This window comes from Schistocerca gregaria, chromosome 2, assembly GCF_023897955.1.
Source record: "Schistocerca gregaria isolate iqSchGreg1 chromosome 2, iqSchGreg1.2, whole genome shotgun sequence".
In the NCBI taxonomy this organism is placed as follows: domain Eukaryota; kingdom Metazoa; phylum Arthropoda; class Insecta; order Orthoptera; family Acrididae; genus Schistocerca; species Schistocerca gregaria.
The window spans coordinates 74942827-74959597 of NC_064921.1; the positions used below are offsets into that span (position 1 = coordinate 74942827).

General features: G+C 46.3%; 1 non-coding gene across 1 annotated transcript; it reads left to right on the top strand.

Annotated features, from left to right (window-relative positions):
• The first annotated feature begins 4272 nt into the window (after nucleotides 1–4272).
• Nucleotides 4273–4347, top strand: Trnas-uga (transfer RNA serine (anticodon UGA)). Its single transcript has one exon. It is a non-coding gene; the product is annotated as a tRNA-Ser (tRNA).
• Nucleotides 4348–16771: the final 12424 nt, after the last annotated feature.

Here is a 16771-nt window from a genome sequence, read left to right on the forward strand (position 1 = left end):
TTATCGCTGTTTGAGAGAACTGTACAGTCGCACTAACAATCCTTCTCGAGACATCGACGTCAAGATCAAACGATATAAAGCGAAAATCACTTCGGTACAACGCCAACGCATGCATGGCATCATCGTGCGAGCCCACCCTAAGGACGTTGCCGCCGAAGAACGGGCCTCTCTGTATCACATCCTGAGAACGACGAAACGGTGTAAAGCCATGTTGATTGAAGCCGTCGTTGATGACGCTGAGAATGCCATCACGAAGCAACGTGACATCATCTCGCATGTCTACGACTATTATAGTCAACTTTACAAGAAGCAACTCGTTGATGAACGCTCGTGCGAGGATTTTCTTAGGACCTTGAGCTGTCGCTTGTCACAACAGGATAATGCAAAGTTGGAATCTGTTTTCACACAGGACGAAATCCGACTGGCGGTTCACAGTGCAAAGAAAGGGAAATCACCAGGACCTGATGGTCTCAGCGCTGAGTTTTACCAGCGATACTGGAACGTCCTCGGTCCGACACTCCTCGAGATAGCGAATGAACTCTGGCACCTGGAAGTCATACCCAAGGCATTTACGGAAGGTATCATCCTGCCCTTACCGAAAAAAGGGAACAGCCGGAAGGTTGAAACCATGCGACCCATCACACTCCTGAATGTCGACTTCAAAATCATCACCAGATCGATTAAGCTAAGGATGCAAACCGTTATGTACAAGGTTTTAGGCAGTTACCAGTATAGTGCAGTGCAAGGTCGAAGTGCAATCTCAGCTGCCTGCGATTTGAGGGACATCATCTGTTCATATGCTGAAACGAAAGAACAGGGCGCTCTGATCTTTCTAGATTTTGAGAAGGCTTATGACCGTGTACGTCATGATTTCCTCTTTCAAAGCATGAAGAAAGTAGGATTTGGACCTCATCTCATAGAATTAATTCGCAAACTTACTACAAACGCCTCTTCACGGATTCTCATTAATGGCCATTTTACAAAAGAAGTTTCCATCGAGCAGTCCATCCGCCAAGGATGTCCTCTCTCAATGATTTTGTACGCCATTGCAGTAGAGCCGCTACTGAACAACTTAGTGCATAGCGGGATCGGGCTTAGCGTCGAGTCTGTCACTATCCCATGCATTGCGTATGCTGACGATATATGCGTAAGTGTGTCATCATCGCAACAACTTCTGTCAGCAGCAACTCTTCTACAAACATTCACGTTTCTTTCAGGAGCAATACTCAATAGAACTAAAACCACAGTTTTGCAAATCGGTGGCGGTATCGGAGACATATCCCATGTTACCTGGTGCAAGGTAAAGGATTCTCACACAACCCTCGGTGTTACTTTTGAAGCCAAACCAGACAAATTCCTGACGAAGAACTGGTCACACATGCTTCATAAATTACGTGCTGCTTTGATGCTTCACTCCGACCGTGACTTGAACATACTACAGAAAGTTAAGACCATCGAGATCGCCATTACGAGCAAGATGAATTATTTGGCGCAAATTCTTCCAATCTCCGATCACCTAGCCAAGAGTATACAACAAGCGTTATGTTGGTTTATTTTTAGGGGGCATATTTTCAAAGTTCAGTTCGATACCTTCACCTTACCTTCGTCCAAGGGTGGCCTTAACCTCATTAAAGTACACAAAAAATGTGTCACCCTGCTCCTAAATCGCATCAGGAAGGAGTTTCGTACCCGGAAGACCAGTCTCATCAGAAACCTCATTCAGCGGTGGAAACCTCATAGCTTGGACCCACCCGTTAATATCGCCGGCATTCCACTTTCTTACCGACATGTGCGACTATACTACATGGAAATGAGCTACATTCGACACAACATCGTCGATACCGGAAGCCTGACGAACAGGAAGCTTTATGACCTTCTCATGACAACAAACCACAGGAATCGTCTCGAAGAAAAATATCCACATATACATTGGAGTATAATATGGCGGAATGTGCACAACGACATGTTACCATCACGCGTCATAGCAGACTGGTATCTCACAGTCAACGATAAAGTAGCAACGAATGAAAAGCTACATAAAATAGGCCTTCAAGCAACGCCCAACTGTGACGCATGCGGAAGAGTCGATACGCTCCTTCATAGGTTCACTTGCGGACATGCCGAAGAAATTACAACCTTTCTTCGTCAACGATTGTCAGTGATAGACCGTACGACGCCCAGTGGTGTAGAACTTTTAGAGATCACTCAGCCACAAAAACTGAGGTATCCACGAGCAAAAAACAACGCTACAACGTGGATCATGGGCAACACAGCATGGATTATTATGCAGAATAGGCATGCTACTTTTCTAGACTATTATTCTTACATAGAAATTGAACACTTTAAAATAAGCCAACATTGTGACTACAGGAGGATATTTGGAAATATGCTGAAAATCATAATTAACGGTTAAATGCTTCAAATACAATATTTGGATAGTAGAGGTTGCCAGTTGCCTGTATATCTGAATCCTATTTGCTTCCTGGGACTTTACTTCTTGCCGGAATTTTAAGATACTATTCAGATGCTCACTAATGCAGAAGGCATTTTTTTTTTCCTTCCCATTTTTCTCTCAACATTTTCCTTCTTCCTTTCGACAATGATGTGATAGTCTTTTGTGCACCTCAAGAAGACATTTCCTTTCTTTTCTTATATTGCGCAACGGCAGCCTAGAACTCATAAATACTATAAAAAAAAAGAAAAAAAAAAGATGGTAGAGCACTTGCCCGCGAAAGGCAAAGGTCCCGAGTTCGAGTCTCGGTCGGGCACAAAAAAAAAAAAAAAAGTTGGTAGAGCACTTGCCCGCAAAAGGCAAAGGTCCCGAGTTCGAGTCTCGGTCGGGCACACAGTTTTAATCTGCCAGGAAGTTTCATATCAGCGCACACTCCGCTGCAGAGTGAAAATCTCATTCTGGAAACATCCCCCAGGCTGTGGCTAAGCCATGTCTCCGCAATATCCTTTCTTTCAGGAGTGCTAGTTCTGCAAGGTTCGCAGAAGAGCTTCTGTAAAGTTTGGAAGGTAGGAGACGGATACTGGCAGAAGTGAAGCTGTGAGTACCGGACGTGAGTCGTGCTTCGGTAGCTCAGTTGGTAGAGCACTTGCCCGCGAAAGGCAAAGGTCCCGAGTTCGAGTCTCGGTCGGGCACACAGTTTTAATCTGCCAGGAAGTTTCATATCAGCGCACACTCCGCTGCAGAGTGAAAATCTCATTCTGGAAACATCCCCCAGGCTGTGGCTAAGCCATGTCTCCGCAATATCCTTTCTCTCAGGAGTGCTAGTTCTGCAAGGTTCGCAGAAGAGCTTCTGTAAAGTTTGGAAGGTAGGAGACGGATCCTGGCAGAAGTGAAGCTGTGAGTACCGGACGTGAGTCGTGCTTCGGTAGCTCAGTTGGTAGAGCACTTGCCCGCGAAAGGCAAAGGTCCCGAGTTCGAGTCTCGGTCGGGCACACAGTTTTAATCTGCCAGGAAGTTTCATATCAGCGCACACTCCGCTGCAGAGTGAAAATCTCATTCTGGAAACATCCCCCAGGCTGTGGCTAAGCCATGTCTCCGCAATATCCTTTCTTTCAGGAGTGCTAGTTCTGCAAGGTTCGCAGAAGAGCTTCTGTAAAGTTTTTGGAAGGTAGGAGACGGATACTGGCAGAAGTGAAGCTGTGAGTACCGGACGTGAGTCGTGCTTCGGTAGCTCAGTTGGTAGAGCACTTGCCCGCGAAAGGCAAAGGTCCCGAGTTCGAGTCTCGGTCGGGCACACAGTTTTAATCTGCCAGGAAGTTTCATATCAGCGCACACTTCGCTGCAGAGTGAAAATCTCATTCTGGAAACATCCCCCAGGCTGTGGCTAAGCCATGTCTCCGCAATATCCTTTCTTTCAGGAGTGCTAGTTCTGCAAGGTTCGCAGAAGAGCTTCTGTAAAGTTTGGAAGGTAGGAGACGGATACTGGCAGAAGTGAAGCTGTGAGTACCGGACGTGAGTCGTGCTTCGGTAGCTCAGTTGGTAGAGCACTTGCCCGCGAAAGGCAAAGGTCCCGAGTTCGAGTCTCGGTCGGGCACACAGTTTTAATCTGCCAGGAAATTTCATATCAGCGCACACTCCACTGCAGAGTGAAAATCTCATTCTGGAAACATCCCCCAGGCTGTGGCTAAGCCATGTCTCCGCAATATCCTTTCTTTCAGGAGTGCTAGTTCTGCAAGGTTCGCAGAAGAGCTTCTGTAAAGTTTGGAAGGTAGGAGACGGATACTGGCAGAAGTGAAGCTGTGAGTACCGGACGTGAGTCGTGCTTCGGTAGCTCAGTTGGTAGAGCACTTGCCCGTGAAAGGCAAAGGTCCCGAGTTCGAGTCTCGGTCGGGCACACAGTTTTAATCTGCCAGGAAGTTTCATTTTTTGGCGTGTTTGCAAGTATATATTCTCTCTAGCAGGTAAATGTAGATGTTGTCAAATGTTGGTACGACACGTTTCCTATTGTTTCTGCACTCAGGAGTGTGCAGAATTTGCCAAATTTGTCAAAAACTTCCACTATGAATTTTTCTTTGGTCTTTAATGAACTCTATTGTTATTGCTTGTTCCCACATGCTGTCCCTAAATTTCGATTTTCTCGTAAAAAGGACGGCCCTCACAACCTCGTTTTCACCGCAGGGATCAATCCACGAATAAAACGCTAGGGGCGCTGTGCTAGGCTCGCTTGCCACGGGTAGTCGGTCGAGACAAGAATGTCGCTAGTGTAAAGGGACTTTCAGACGGGCGAATGATTGAGCGAGGCAACCACACAGTCCAATCACGTTAACGTGACCACCGCCTATGTTCGACGTCAACATGCGGTAACCGCTCACAAACGGCAATTGACAGAACAAGCAATGGAGAGCGTATAAAGCATGCCGGTGAGACATGGAAAACAAGGTAGCAGTTTTCGTAATGCGGAAACGGAGCGATTTATCTGGCCTCCTAAAGGGAATGATCATTGGGTTTCGATCCAAGGGTGGAAGCATTTCCAAAATGACTATCTTTGTAAAAATGCACGCGTGCCACCGTGTTTAAAGTATACTGAGCGTGGCAAAACGGCGCTATCCAAAATCGGCGCCATGGACGACAGGTGTGAAAAACGGCTGCGGAGATGTGTACGGGCGAAGAAACGTGCAGCTGTTAACTGACCACCCAGATGAAACAGGGAGCCAGCAACAACGTCTCCTCAACGACCGTGCAGCGAAATTTGCTGCGTATGGACTTTGCAGCAGGCGCCTGGCTCATGCACTCATGGTGACTGCTGTTCGTTGGCGACAAAGGCTGGAATTTGCACGCGAATACCGTAACTGGACGCCCCTGAGTGGGAACAGGTAGCGTTTACAGATGAATCGTGTTTTGTGTTCCTTCGAACACATGGCCGCTGGCGTGTTCGGCGTGAGACGTCTAAAAGCAAACACGCTGCAACAGTCGTCGAAAGGATCCAGGCTGGAAGATGGAGAGTTATGACCCGGGGAATATTTTCGCGGCATTCCCTGGGCTATCTCGACATTTTGGAAGGCACAACGGATCAACAGAGTTATGAATCTTTCTTTAGGGACGTCTACACGTTGTTTGTTTTTCCTCGGCAAGAGTGCACCTACCAGCAGGACGACACAACATGTCACGCTGCTCGCAGTGGACGTGCGTGGTTCAAAGAGCGCCAGGATGAGTTTACTGTGCTCCATTGCCACCCAGAATCCCGTATTTAAATCCAGTCAGCAATCTGTGAGGCCGTGTCGGTCAGGCTGTACGCGCCACGGATCCGCGACAAAAAAACATAGCTGGCCACGCACGGGAGTCGGCATGACTCCAGATCACTGTCGGTACCTTCCAGAACCTCAGTGACTCTCTTCCTGCACGTCGCGGTGCAAAAGGTGGTTATTCGGCCTTTTGATAGGTGTTCACACTAATGGTACCGAATAGTGTAGTTTCGCGTAAGGGGGTGGGAGGGGGGGGGGGTTGGGTGGAGGACAGCCGAATAATAAAGTTTGGTTTGGGCACGATGTACACGAGCAAATGAGAGCTGCTCGTACTCGCTTCTTCAGAAGTCGTTTCAGTACACACACACGCCGACACCGCCATCATGATAGCGCTGCAGTACCAGTTTGGAAGGCAAGCAGATGGTCGTAGGCCGAAGAAAGCAGGCAGTGTGGCCGCTATCAGTAGGCCTGTGATTACGCTGAACCAGCTGAAATTACAACTTATTTAAGCTGTTATTATTGACTGAAGGTCTGTATATTCACATGGAAGGGCTCTCGCCAGGGAGCAAGTATTTGCTGGTTAGGGCTATTTCAAGTTTTGAATGGCCACATTCAAGAAAAAGCGCCACTACTAGAACGCAAACAGAAAATAGTTTAATAGTGAGAGGTGCCTGTATGATTTCTGCTAACCCTATTTTGCAGCAAAACCGTCGAAAAACTTGGTACACACTTTAAACCATGCGATTTGTGGGGCGACGTGTTTGTTATGTCATCTCTACGACTACGCGACAAGGGCTTGTAAATTACTTTGCTAAGAATCCAGAATGTAGCCTAATATTTGATGCAATCTGCATCCCTCTTGTCCGCATTTCAGCTCGCCTAAACTGAAAAATAAAGTCATAATCTGTTCTTTCACACACACAAAGTCTTTTACTAAGCACATCCATTTTTACTATTCTAAACAGCACTTGGCACAGTTCAGAGCCCAAAACTCTTTACTCTTCTGAAATTAAATCAAAAGTACTGTTTGTCGCTCGCCTAAGAGTGATAAATTTTAATATTCGACTTGCAACGCGGAATTTGAATACTACGGGCAGCGCACAAATCATATTAGACCGAAACGAACGAGACATGTCAATAAGTTTCCTTTAATTTAGGTCTATGGTCACAAACTGTATTTTAACAGATTACCGGTTTCGGTCTATAATGACCATCATCAGATCTGGAGCAAAAAATGGGAAAAAACATAAATACACTCACGGATTGTCTACAGCTTAAAAACAATAAATAGACCACAATGAAAATTCTACTGACAAATACATGCATTTGTGCACTTTAAGTATGAAGAGGCATACCTGTTTTATAAAAGAAAAGTCCTAATGAACTGCAACCATAGCGGCATCGTCAAATGTTAAATGCAGAATCAGCACCAGCATCGTCAAATATATTTAAATAACATCATATGCCCGAGTCATGTTGTGAGTAGCACTATAATTCAAAACAAACTACCGTACAGTAGCCCCAAGACGTTTGTGTTGGAAGTTCACCATATGTCGCTAATGTCGGCATACGCTAGTTTTCAATAATTAGCTGAACGGCGAAAATAAAGGGGGATACAATAGTTGAAGTCTGTAATGAGCTTATGAGGCATAAAAGGCATTACAGTAATAAAAAGCAATGAAATAGAACACGACAAAAGTAAGATTGTTAAAAACAGGAAGAGTGAAGAAACAGTAGTTGACATATGCTCTAGTGCCAATATTCTAGATAATGACAAATAATAAACACCTTAGATATTGCACAGGGTAACATTAAAAAACCATAAAACAAATCGCTAAAGAAACCACATATAACAATATAAAGAAGCCGAAACCGGTAATTTGTTAACAAAAAGTTTGTGACCATAGACGTAAATTAAAGGAAACTTATTGTATATACGTGTCACTCTTTTATTCGCGACAATGTCGCAGCTTGTGAGACATGTCAAGTTTTGCAGTTCACTCGAAATTTTACTTCTACCACTTCTGTAAAGGTGCAATCTTAAAGTTTCTCGAGGTTTCTCGAGGATGTCCGCCTACAGACATTCGATGGATCGCGTTCCCCATTGCTGATAACATCCCACCGCACTTCCTAGTAGAGCTCAGCACTGACACGTTTGACAGCGACCTCGGCGAAAGACACTGAACGAATGAACCACGAGGCAACTTCGGTGTTGCTTCTTTAGTCTCGGCTCTGTCTAGGACGTACCGTGAAACCGAACTGTCGCTTTAAAGCGCCTTAAAAAGCTACCTCTCTGCTTCTTAAACTACTAATAACTGCATCTGATATCGTGTTGCCTATGTAACTTTTCCTATTGTAATTCTATGCTAGAATAACTTTTCTCTTTAATTGTATCTTTATATTTTACTATAACAATTGTGACTGTTTCAGTGTAACCTTGAATGGTATCTACTCTGTGGTCTGTTTCGTTATCGCTGTACCTTTGTAAAATCCATTAAATCCACCGCAATTTGGTCCATTGTGATTACTCCTTATATGAAATATAATGCTGCATATTTTATATTCTGACTTGTATTGAATTATAGGATAATCTACTCCGAATTTCTGCCTTTTTATCTCATGATTCGCTTTTGAAATGTATTGCAGATAAATTTATCAAACCTCCTACACCCTAGTTTTACATAAAAATGCACATATTCTCAAAATGTCAGCTTTTTATCTCTATCCCTACCACCTTTAAAATAATGAAAAATATGAAACTTCCTGGCAGATTAAAACTGTGTGCCCGACCGAGACTCGAACTCGGGACCTTTCCCTTTCGCGGGCAAGTGCTCTACCATCTGAGCTACCGAAGCACGACTCATGGCCGGTCCTTACAGATTTCTTTCTGCCAGTATCTCGTCTCCTACCTTCCAAACTTTACAGAAGCTCTCCTGCGAACCTTGCAGAACTAGCACTCCTGAAAGCAAGGATACTGCGGAGACATGGCTTAGCCACAGCCTGGGGGATGTTTCATATCAGCGCACACTCCGCTGCAGAGTGAAAATCTTAATGAAAAATATTGTTGTGGAAATTACTTAATCATTTTGCTCAAACTCAGTATTTCTCATATCTACATCACTCTAAAACAATATTATACGTACAAAATACAACATTCTAACAATATTTCATTTTTTTGTACACAACAGTGAGGCGCTTTGTCTGCCACAAATATTCTCAGAAAGTGTGCTCTGTTTGACCATGGGCTTCAGTTACTAGGCAGCAAAAGTAGTTGTTTACGCAGATGCTCTCTTTTTAATCTTATAATGACACTCCTTCAATAAACAATTCGACATCCATACCATCTGTGCCCGCTTGGCAGCCTGATGGCATTAATTGCAAGGGTGGTGACCACGTGTGTACTGTCCAGTTTTCCCACAGCTAAAATTTAGTGGCAACGTTCGTTTTCTCACCCACCCAGATGGTCGCGCCTGTGCGGGTCCGACAAATCGCAACAGAACGGCGTTTATCTTGGCAAGTGGTGAAGCCAGCGCCATGATGAACTGGTCTGTGGCAGCGCGACAGGGAGGAAGCCACTCAGCAGTACCGAGAGTAAGTGGCGAGACCGACTTGAGGCTGTACCAGAGGCCACTGTGGGCAACAGCTGCCAATCTGTGGGATGGCGATGAGGGAAGGCGTGGTGCACTGGCCAGGCATGTCGTACACCGGCGAGGAAAACCCAAGAAAATGTCACGAGAAGCAGTCACCGGTGATTTGCGTAAGAAGTAATATCACTTCGCACCAGGGCTGGGTGCCGGAGAGCACTGTGGGCAGCAGCACATTAGTCATGGGATGGCATCAGAGGGCCTTGTTGACATGCCGGTCAGACCTGGCCTCGCATCGCAATGGCTGACCAAGGGCCTCTGTAATACTGGGGGGTGTCGTGGCAGAGTGAACTGATTTCGTGAATGGCCACTAAGCAAGGTTCAAAAAATGTGGGCAGCAGCACATTAGTCATTGGATGGCATCAGAGGGCCTTGTTGACATGCCGGTCAGACCTGGCCTCGCATCGCCATGGCTGACCAAGGGCCTCTGTAGTACTGGGGGGTGTCGTGGCAGAGTGAACTGATTTCGTGAATGGCCACAAAGCAAGGTTCAAAAAATGTGGGCAGTAGCACATTAGTCATGGGATGGCATCAGAGGGCCTTGTTGACATGCCGGTCAGACCTGGCCTCGCATCGCCATGGCTGACCAAGGGCCTCTGTAATACTGGGGGGTGTCGTGGCAGAGTGAACTGATTTCGTGAATGGCCACTAAGCAAGGTTCAAAAAATGTGGGCAGCAGCACATTAGTCATGGGATGGCATCAGAGGGCCTTGTTGACATGCCGGTCAGACCTGGCCTCGCATCGCCATGGCTGACCAAGGGCCTCTGTAATACTGGGGGGTGTCGTGGCAGAGTGAACTGATTTCGTGAATGGCCACTAAGCAAGGTTCAAAAAATGTGGGCAGCAGCACATTAGTCATGGGATGGCATCAGAGGGCCTTGTTGACATGCCGGTCAGACCTGGCCTCGCATCGCCATGGCTGACCAAGGGCCTCTGTAATACTGGGGGGTGTCGTGGCAGAGTGAACTGATTTCGTGAATGGCCACTAAGGAAGGTTCAAAAAATGTGGGCAGCAGCACATTAGTCATGGGATGGCATCAGAGGGCCTTGTTGACATGCCGGTCAGACCTGGCCTCGCATCGCCATGGCTGACCAAGGGCCTCTGTAATACTGGGGGGTGTCGTGGCAGAGTGAACTGATTTCGTGAATGGCCACTAAGCAAGGTTCAAAAAATGTGGGCAGCAGCACATTAGTCATGGGATGGCATCAGAGGGCCTTGTTGACATGCCAGTCAGACCTGGCCTCTCATCGCCATGGCTGACCAAGGGGTGTCGTGGCAGAGTGAACTGATTTCGTGAATGGCCACTAAGCAAGGTTCAAAAATGTGGGCAGCAGCACGTTAGTCATGGGATGGCATCAGAGGGCCTTGTTGACATGCCGGTCAGACCTGGTCTCGCATCGCCATGGCTGACCAAGGGCCTCTGTAATACTGGGGGGTGTCGTGGCAGAGTGAACTGATTTCGTGAATGGCCACTAAGCAAGGTTCAAAAAATGTGGGCAGCAGCACATTAGTCATGGGATGGCATCAGAGGGCCTTGTTGACATGCCGGTCAGACCTGGCCTCGCATCGCCATGGCTGACCAAGGGGTGTCGTGGCAGAGTGAACTGATTTCGTGAATGGCCACTATGCAAGGTTCAAAAAATGTGGGCAGCAGCACATTAGTCATGGGATGGCATCAGAGGGCCTTGTTGACATGCCGGTCAGACCTGGCCTCGCATCGCCATGGCTGACCAAGGGGTGTCGTGGCAGAGTGAACTGATTTCGTGAATGGCCACTAAGCAAGGTTCAAAAAATGTGGGCAGCAGCACATTAGTCATGGGATGGCATCAGAGGGCCTTGTTGACATGCCGGTCAGACCTGGCCTCGCATCGACATGGCTGACCAAGGGCCTCTGTAATACTGGGGGGTGTCGTGGCAGAGTGAACTGATTTCGTGAATGGCCACTAAGCAAGGTTCAAAAAATGTGGGCAGCAGCACATTAGTCATGGGATGGCATCAGAGGGCCTTGTTGACATGCCGGTCAGACCTGGCCTCGCATCGCCATGGCTGACCAAGGGCCTCTGTAATACTGGGGGGTGTCGTGGCAGAGTGAACTGATTTCGTGAATGGCCACTAAGCAAGGTTCAAAAAATGTGGGCAGCAGCACATTAGTCATGGGATGGCATCAGAGGGCCTTGTTGACATGCCGGTCAGACCTGGCCTCTCATCGCCATGGCTGACCAAGGGGTGTCGTGGCAGAGTGAACTGATTTCGTGAATGGCCACTAAGCAAGGTTCAAAAATGTGGGCAGCAGCACATTAGTCATGGGATGGCATCAGAGAGCCTTGTTGACATGCCGGTCAGACCTGGCCTCGCATCGACATGGCTGACCAAGGGCCTCTGTAATACTGGGGGGTGTCGTGGCAGAGTGAACTGATTTCGTGAATGGTCACTAAGCAAGGTTCAAAAAATGGTTCGGAGCGCTATGGGACTTAATTTCTGAGGTCATCAGTCCCGTAGAACTTAGAACTACTTAAACCTAACTAGCCTAAGGACACCACACACATCCATGCCCGAGGCAGGATTCGAACCTGCGACTGTAGCGGTCGCGCGGTTCCAGACTGAAGCGCCTAGAACCGCTTGGCCACTGTGGCCGGCCCACTAAGCAAGGAAAACCCTGGAGAGGAGAATGCCATGGAACCACGAGCAGCGTGAAAGTAGCAGCATTGTACTGCAATTTTCAACATAGCGCATGGCCAGTTGTAGCACAAACATAGTGAACCTGGTGTAGCAGATGGTGTCTTCTTGTCCACGTCCAGGAGAGGACGGCAACTTATACTTACTCATGGGGAATAATGCCGTACATGGTTATGGGAATACACTGCACAGCACAAAGAGAGGTGTGCTTTTGCGGTCATATTTGCTATGGGCAAGCAGTGCTGGTGAGAGTTTGGCCAAACAAATTACAGTGTGAGTGGTAGTGAGTGATGGGATAACGGAAGTCAGCTTGCTTCAGTTTGTTGCTTTTTCTAAATGCGGCGTGGCCATTAGAAAATTTGGTTGTGCCATAACTACTGCCAAGTCTCTCGCAAAGAATGCGATTGGGGCAGGAGTGAACACTTTAATTGTAAAATTGTAAATATGGTACTGTACGATTCTAGCAGTAAGTTATTATGTATTCTGCTTACCTGTACTTTATGTTATTGTATATATGCTTATCTGTCATTTCTTGTAGTCACTCAATAATTATACACTGAAGAGCTAAAGAAATTGGTTCACGTGCCTAATATCGTGTAGGGCCTCCGCGAGCACGCAGAAGTACCGCAACACGACGCGGTATGGACTCGACTAATGTGCCTGAAGTTGTGCTGGAAGAAACTGACACCAAGAATTCTGCAGGGCTGTCCATAAATCGGTAAGAGTACGAGGGGGTGGAGACTTCTTCTGAACAGCACGTTGCCAGGCATCACAGATGTTTTCAATAATGTTCATGTCTGGGGAATTTAGTAGCCAGCCGAAGTGTTTAAATTCAGAAGAGTGTTCCTGGAGCCACTCTGTAGCAATTCTGGACGTGTGGGGTTTCACATTGTCCTGCTGGAATTGCCCGTTGGAATGCACAATGGACGTGAATGGATGCAGGTGGTCAGACAGGATGTTTACGTACGTGCCATCCGTCAGAGTCGTATCTAGAGGTATCAGGGGTCCCGTATCACTCCAACTGCAGACGCCCCACATCTATACAGAGCCTCCACCAGCTTGAACAGTCCTCCGCTGACTTGCAGGGTCCACGGATCTATGAAGTTTTCCCCATACTCGTAGACATCCATCCGATCGATACAATTTGAAACGAGACTCGTCCGACCAGGCAACATGTTTCCAGTCATCAGCAGTCTAATTTCGGTGTTGACGGGTCCGGGCGAGGAAAACTGCTTTGTGTCGTGCAGTCATCAAGGGTACACGAGTGGGTCATCGGCACGGAAAGCCCATATCGATGATGTCTCGGTGAATGGTTCGCACGCTGACACTTGTTGATGCCCCAGCATTGAAATCTGCAGCGATTTGCGGAAGGATTGCACTTAAGTTGAACGATTCTCTTCAATCGTCTTTGGCCCCTTCTTGCAGAATCTTTTTCCAGCCGCATGTCGGAGATTTGATGTTTTACCGGATTCCTGTTACTCACGTACACTTGTAAACTGGTTGTACAGGAAAATCCCCACTTCATTGAAACCTCGGAGATGCTGTGTCCCATCGTTCGTGCGCCAGCTATAACACCACGTTCTTCAAACTCACTGAAATCTTGATAATCTGGCACTGTAGTGCCAGTAACTTAGTAATCAGGCCAAATATCTCACGAAATAAGCATCAAACGAAAAAACTACAAACAACGAAACTTGAAGAGGGAAACCAGATGGCGCTATGGTTGGCCCGGGAGATGGTGCTACCATAGGTCAGACGGATATCGACTGCGTTCTATGTAAATAGGAACCCTCATTTTTTGTTGCGTGTAGTACGTAAAGAAATATGAATCTTTTAGTTGCACCATTTCTTTCGCTTTGTGATAGATGGCGCTGTAACAGTCACTAACGTATAAGTACGTGGTATCACGTAACATACCGCCAGAAAACCCAGGACTCAACAGATGATCCCACCCCCAACTCAGAAGACGAAAACAACGAACAAATGGAGTACGAGATCCCCGTCTCTAACAAGTTCGAACTACTGCCCGATAACGATGCGGGAAATTCCAGAACAGGGGAAAAACAGCAAGCAACCCAGACAAAGAGACTGCGTATTCCGCCGATCGTTGTCAAGGAAACATCCCAATACCTGGAAATAGTCAAAGCACTCCGCAACAAACTGAAAGGGGACCTCAAAACTAGAAGTCACAGTGACGAAATCACATATCAATTCTCACACCCAGATGATTTCCTAGCATTCAAGGGATATCTGACCGAAAACAACATACAATACTACACACACGATATGCACGCCTTTAAGCCATTGAAAGTAGTTATCAAAAAGCTACTACCAACCATAGACCCCAAGATCATTCATGAGGTCCTCTTAGATCACAACTTACCTGTCATCAAAGTAGCGCACATGACATCATTCGATGAGAACACTCAGAAAAAAGTGACTTTACGTCACTTTCAAGTTACACTTGAAAATACCGAAGAGGCGAAAAGAATATACGACCTCAAAGCAATGTTTCACATGCAGGTGACAGTTGAAACATATCGAAGTCCACAGGGTTTGACCCAATGCCACAATTGCCAGGGTTATGGACATGGGTCGCGTAACTGCACCCTTCGTCCAAATTGTGTCAAATGCGGACAACAACACAAAACAGCAGACTGCCTAAAGAAACCAGAAGCAAAACCAACTTGCTACCACTGCAAAGGAGAACACACGAGTAGCTTCAAAAAATGCCCAGTATATTTAAAACTCTTGCAGACTCAGCAAGAGAGAAAGAAAGCGAAAACCCCTGCACAAAACAGGCTGGAGGAGGAAAGAGCCAAACAAACAGTACAACTCAATCCCACAAACTTTCCAGCACTGCGGAAAACAAGAGGATGGGCACAACCAAACGCTACCCCCACAACAGAAGAAAACAGCAACACCTCCGAACCCACATCACAACCAGCATCAGGAATTGGTTCAGACATCAAAGAACTTCTAGGTTTCATCACACAATTTGACATTCCAAACATATTAAACACAATCAAGACAGCAGCAGAGCAGCTAAGACAAGCACAGGACAATTTCACCAAAATCACAATTTTATTTCAAGCCGCAGTTAGCATTCTTGGCGGCAAATAAAGCAGTAAAAATCATGAATTGGAATGCCAATGGCATTATAACTCAAAAACATACTCTAGCGGAATTCCTAGATGAGCAAAAGATCGACATTGCGCTCATCACAGAGACTCACCTGCAACCAAACCAGACCTTCAAAATCAGGAATTATGTGGTCCACAGAAATGACAGACCGAACAGACCAGGTGGAGGAACAGCCATTCTGGTCAAAAACAAAATTGTACACAGACGTATCACCTCACCTCATCTCACTAGAATGGAATCAACAGCAATTGAAACAAGATTATTCAACAAAACCATTACCATAGCAGCAGCTTACAATCCACCTACAGGAAGGAGCATATGTCCGCAAGACCTTGAGAACCTTTTCCAAATGCATCAAAATGTTCTGATCGGTGGTGACCTAAATGCTAAACACAGATCCTGGAATTGTCATGCCACAAACACCAATGGCAGAACGCTCCGTAGATTTCTGGACAACAAGCCGAACATCTCCATCATAGCTCCAGACAGGCCAACACACATTCACTACGACACAAGATGCCGCCCAGACATACTGGATATTTTTCTATCAAAAAATCTGACATGGAATACGACAACCGAGGTGGTCAACGACTTGGACTCAGACCACCACCCCGTAATATTAGAAATCAATGGAAACCTGGTCAACTTTCATGACAACAGAACCATCAAGGAATCCACAACAAACTGGATAAAATACAACCAACTACTCACAGCATACACTCCAGAACTACCTCCTCTTCAATCAAAAGCCCAAATCAACAGAGCCATAGAAGAAATCACCACAATCATAAAGGATTGCAGCAACAGATCTACAACAACAATAACCCACACCACAGGTAGAGACACACTACCCCCACACATCCGGAACCTAATAGAGGAAAAAAGAAACACCAGAAAGAGATGGCAAAACTACAGGGACCCAGCCGACCGACGAAAGTCAGAACAATTGGCCAGGAGGATCAAAAGAGAGCTCCAAAACCACCGTAGCGAGGCATGGGAGGAAACGTTACGAGAAGCAGAAAGGAACCAGGAAAAATTCTGGAAAATTCTTAAAACTCGTAAACTAAACGAAACATCTATACAGCCGCTCCATGGGGAACGTGGAATAGTCTACGACCCCACAGACCGAGCTGAAGCACTGGCGGATTCGCTAGAAAGGCAATTCCAAGCACCAGAAGCGGTAGATGACGAAAGTGATGACCACCAGGAAATGGTACTCAGAAGGGTAAACCGCATCCTAAGTGCCCCGATCAGAACATCTTTCAATCCAATAAACGCAGAAACCATATCATACCACATCAGAAACATACATCCTAAGAAGGCATCAGGCCCAGATTCCATCAAACCGCAACTACTACACCATCTACCTCCAGCAACTATCAATTATCTAACATCAATATATAATGCTTGCTTAAGATTAAATTACTTTCCCAAAGCTTGGAAACAGGCCCGAATCATCACATTACCAAAGCCAAATAAGGACTTATTATTTCCGCAAAACTATAGGCCAATTTCCTTGTTAGACTTCCTAGGAAAAATCCTCGAAAAGCTCATTCAAACGGAACTGAAGAAATTCCTAAAGGATAACAACATAATCATCCCAGAACAATT